The sequence below is a fragment of the Patagioenas fasciata genome, chromosome 16, assembly GCF_037038585.1.
Source record: "Patagioenas fasciata isolate bPatFas1 chromosome 16, bPatFas1.hap1, whole genome shotgun sequence".
In the NCBI taxonomy this organism is placed as follows: Eukaryota; Metazoa; Chordata; class Aves; order Columbiformes; family Columbidae; genus Patagioenas; species Patagioenas fasciata.
This window is the reverse complement of record NC_092535.1, coordinates 2,017,332-2,022,395: the sequence shown is the minus strand read 5'-3', so window position 1 is coordinate 2,022,395 and position 5,064 is coordinate 2,017,332. Positions and strand designations below refer to the sequence as shown.

General features: G+C 47.5%; 1 non-coding gene across 1 annotated transcript; it reads left to right on the top strand.

Annotated features, from left to right (window-relative positions):
* Positions 1-3,519: 3,519 nt before the first annotated feature.
* Positions 3,520-3,591, top strand: TRNAE-UUC (transfer RNA glutamic acid (anticodon UUC)). The gene has a single exon. It is a non-coding gene; the product is annotated as a tRNA-Glu (tRNA).
* The last annotated feature ends 1,473 nt before the right edge of the window (positions 3,592-5,064 follow it).

Here is a 5,064-nt window from a genome sequence, read left to right as displayed (position 1 = left end):
CCATCCATCCATCCATCCATCCATCCATCCATCCATCCATCCGTCTTGGGCCACTCTATGTTGAGTCCTGCCTGGCACCACAAAGGCTTGAGAACCATAGTTGCATGGGGCAAGCAGAGGAGCAGTTCCTCTGAACATGGCAACAGGTAGGAAGGAAGAAGAGGTAGCAATGACACTTATTAATTTAACCCCTTGTCATGGCAACTAGGACCACGCAGCCACTCGCTCACTCACCCCTCCTGAAGTGGGATTCAGGAGAGAGTCAGAATGGAAAAAAAGTAAAAACAACTCACAGGTTGAGATAAGAACTGCTTGATAGGACAGCAAAGGAGGAGAAAATAGTAATAATAATAATAATAAAATATAGAAAAAAGTGATGCATAATGCAGTTGCTCACTACCAGTAACACTGATAGGCCGTCCATTCCCCAGCAGCAGTATTTGCTCCCTGGACAACTCCAGTTTATATACTGACCATGTCATTACATGGTAAGGAATATCCCTTTGACCAGGCTGGCTCAACTGTCCTGGCTTTGCTCCCTCCCAGCTTCTTGTGCATGTGGCAAAGCATGGGAACCTGAAAAGTTCTTCGCTACCCAGCAACAACCAAAACATCAGTGTATTATCAACATTCTTCTCATAGTAAATCCAAAACACAGAGCTATACCAATTACTAGAAGTAAAATTATCTCTTTCCCAGCCCAAACCAGGACACCTGGAGCAGCTGAAGAACCCTGGGGTCACTTGTGCACATCCGGCTCCATCTGGACCATCTCCCACTTGATGGACACAGTGGCTCTGCTGGGCACTGCCTCTGCTTCCGTCATCCTTCTCATGATTTAGGTGGCCGGAGAAGGGAAAGGGTTAAAACCAGAGTAATTAATATAAGAAGACTGTTCATTACTATAAGATGTCTGTATATCATTAAATTTCATTTGAGCTTTAATTAGCCAATTTTCTTTTTTCATATAAAAGTCTTTGTTGTGTCAATTAGTTGATTGACTATCATCTGGTTTCTGGGTTAGTGAAACTTGATCTGTTGTGAACGAATTTGTTTATCAGGGAAAAGGGACCAGGGGATGGAAAAAAAATTCAATTAAATGTCAATGTGTGGAGTGACAAGCAGCATTCGATAGGGCTTTTAGTTTAATTGCTTGTATTTCATTAAGAGATGTATTTATCAAGAGAATTCTTCATTTTCAAAAGATATCAAATGCCTTCTTGTTTGCTTCTGGCTTTTTAGGTACTCTTGTACTATTCAAAAACCATGAAGAACTCTTTTTATTAATTAGAAAAAGTAATTTATTATGACGTGTTCTGAGACTGTTGCATCACTGGCACATGGTGACAGTGTTTTGATGACATCCGCGTTCAAATTGCAGGTGACAAAGTGCACCCATACGTCATTTGAAAGGCTGTCACCAAAGATCTTCCACTGCCTCTGCTGTCTCTGACCGCACTGAAAATACTGTTAATCCTAGAAGTTTGTGTGAGGTGGAAATCATTCAGCTCCCAGCCCTGGAAACATTTTGGAAGGTCTGTTTTCAATCTTTTAAAGGCTGTAAATCCCTTTGGGAGGAGTGGTTTTCATGTGTGTTTTATTTGGATTCCAGTTCATCACTTGTGGTTGACAAATAGAAATGAAATAGCCTTTGGTAGGGGGCTGGCAGGCACCCTCATAATACAGCGTGTTTGGCCTGAGCTGGTATAGTTATATGGAGGCATCACCTGGAGTCTGTACAATCACACTGGAATAATGTGCTGAGAGCACCAAAGTTTATTTTGATAACTTTCTGTTTGTTTCTAATCCAGCCTAAAAAAACTGTGAGCAGATAAGCTATCGGCTGGTTTTGTTTGAGAGATTCCAACAAAACTTCTGAAATGTTATTAATAAATGACTGGTTGCTTTCCTGTACGTCCAGAGAACGGGAGCAAAGGAGCCCCTGTCACACCAAGTCCTGCTCTCCACTTGTGCAGGAACTTTTCGGCAGGGCCTGTTGCAATAGGACAAGGGGTGATGGCTTTCAACTAAAGGAGGGAGATTCAGGCTGGACATGAGGAAGGAATTGTTGTCCCTGAGGGTGGTGAGAGCCTGGCCCAGGTTGGCCAGAGAGGTGGTGGATGAACCATCCCTGGAGACATCCCAGGCCAGGCTGGACGGGGCTCTGAGCAACCTGAGCTGCTGAAGATGTCCCTGCCCATGGCAGGGGGGAACTGGGGGAGCTGGGAAGGTCCCTTCAACCCAAACTGTTCTGTGATTCTAAATATATCACTTTGGTAAGGTCATCAAGCTCCATCTCTAAACTTGTTTAATTCCTTGCCCTTAGATTTGCTTTGCCGTTCCATCTGAACATGAGCAGAAACTTCTTTGCTGGGAGGTGCCAGAGCCTGGCCCAGGCTGCCCAGAGCGGGTGTGGAGTCTCCTTCTCTGAGACATTCAAACCCCCTGGACCCACCTGTGCGATCTGCTCTGTGACCCTGTGTGAGCAGGGGGGTTGGACTGGGGGATCTACAGAGGTCCCTTCAACCCCAACCAGGCTGGGATTCTGTGAACTCAGAGGTGCACAAAGGTTTCTGGTAAAGTGTTCGGACCTGCCTCACGCCATCAGTTTTGGGGGTTTCCCTGGACAGGGGAAGGAGGGACCATGTCCCACACGGTACCTGCTAGGCATCCTCATCCTGCATTTGCTCCACAGAGGCTCCTCCGCTGAGCGATCTCCTGAGGTCCTGGTGGTGAGCCCGTGGTGGGGAGGACTGCTGGGAGGTGCTGCGAGAAACCAGCTCCATGTGCCGAGCAGCTCCAGCCCCTCTGCCACGAACACTTTGTTTTCATCTCTGAGCAGCTGAAGAAGTGTGTGCCTATCAGTAAATCTCCATCATCCCAACTGCAGCGTGTTTCCTCAGATAAGGGGGCTGTGTAATGGCAATTATGTTTTCATTTGTTGTGAGAAAACTAAATACGCAGAGTGGCAGAAATGTTATTCATCCTCTATTAATTATGAGCTACTTACTGTAGGGAATCATGCAAAACCAAAAAAATGTAATCAAATGAAATAAAGGGGAAGCAGCTTGTGCACTTGCCTTCGTGCTGGGTGGAATTAGCTCCTGCAATGCTCTGCCACCGATTATTGGTAATAATTCTGCATGGCCCTGTGCATGACGTTGCCTTCAGCTCCGCAGCAGCACGAATCCCCGGGGAGGTGGGTGCGAGGACCTGCGTGCGGGCGGGTGTGTGAACTGCGGTCCGGGAGCGCTTCGTGCAGCAATGCTCCCGTGGGACCGGGCTTGCATGGACTCTGCCGGTCCCACCGTGAGCCCTGGGATGGAGAATCCCCAGCTGGATCAAAGAGCTCAGGCTGTTGCCTTTTTTTACACGGCAGGTTTTTTCCCCTCCAAGCTGTGGGATGCGACAGGAAAGAAAAGGATGGGGTGATGCTGGGGATGGCTGTAGGTGCACGAACCCAGGGGCAAGACTGTCCCTGCAGGTCCAGAGCCAGGCAGGTGGCAGTGGTAGCTGTGGTCCCACATGGTCCAGCGGTCAGGATTCCTGGTTTTCACCCAGGCAGCCCGGGTTCGACTCCCGGTGTGGGAAATCAGTTCTGTTTCATATTGTGCCTGTTTTGGGGCTCCCCAGGACAAGGAAGGTGCTGGTCTGCTGGAGCGGGTCCAGCACAGGCTGCCAAGGTGGGCAGGGATGGAGCGTGGCATGGAGAAGGGAGGCTGAGGGACATAGAGAAGGTGAGGGGAGAATTAATTGCTGCCTGGGGAGAAGCAGATGGGATGGCAGATGGGGCCAGGCTCTTTCTGGAGAACACAGGGGGAGGACAAGGGCAAGGGAAGTTCTCCTTAATAATTTTATCACCAGTAGTGGTGAAATACTGGAACTGGGGCTCAGGGAAACTGTGGAGTCTGTTCCTGGAGATAATCAGAACTTGACTGAACAAGACTCGGAGGAACTTACTCCAGCTGGACATACTGGAACACATAGGCTTGACTAGAGACCTTCAGAGCACAATTCTGACCCATAAAGTCCACTCGTGGAAGGTGTTAGGATGATTTTAATTTCCCCAGGGACAGGATAGTTGGTGGTTCCTCATCCTAGGAGCAATCTGCACCTCCCTGGTGTCCCAGGGGATGGCTCCATTGTGATGCTGGGTTATATTAGAAGTCAGTGAGACACAAAATCTGCCTTGGAAGGAATGAGAGAACTACAGAGTAATATTTATCTGAGGTGGCAAGGAACAGACGATGAAGAAGGCAAGTCTGGGACACTGCTTCTGGGATGGAGCTGCTGCATCAACAGCGCGCACCCTGCGCCTGCAGCGAGGACACCATTTACACCAAGCCTAGGAAATACTCATACATGGGTATATATTTACCCTGTGGGTAAGAAAAGAACGAGATAGCCAGGGTATGATCTGTACAACAGCTTGGCAACTGATGAGGATTGTCAGTAATGCATTTTTTGAGCACTGTAAGCTGAACAGCCTGCCATAGTGTAGCAAGGGCTCTAATTCCCAAAGAAAGATTCCTTTTTCCAGGGAGTAATAAATAGCAACCATAACTTCTTTAAGGGATATTTCACTGCAAATCTATGCCATATGTAATGAGAAACTTCCTTCTGAGCTCACACCAAGAAGTATATAAGAGTAGGGACACTGCCTACATCTTGCATCCCCTGTAAGCACTTCTGTACACAAAGTGAGATGCTTTTACAGAGGTCTCCACCTGCTATGTCCACATGGCGGTACAAAACTTGGATTTTTCAGGCTTCAGCGCTACCACTGAGTAACTTTGCCTTTGTCACAGAAGTATTCCAGCTGGGTTGCTGAGATTATAGCAGGGGACTCATCAGACCTAAAACTCCGTGAGCATGTTCAAACCTTAAAATGGACAGCAGCTGCAAATTATGTTGTTGGAGTTGTTTGAGTAATGACTAAATTCTGGGTTACTTGGATCTTTAAAGAAATGGCCAGGAATAAAAAAAGAAGAGAGATTCACCGTTTCAGCCCTTAGCTGTGAATTTTTTGCTCGGCTCTGCTGTAGATACTGAGAGAGCAGATGC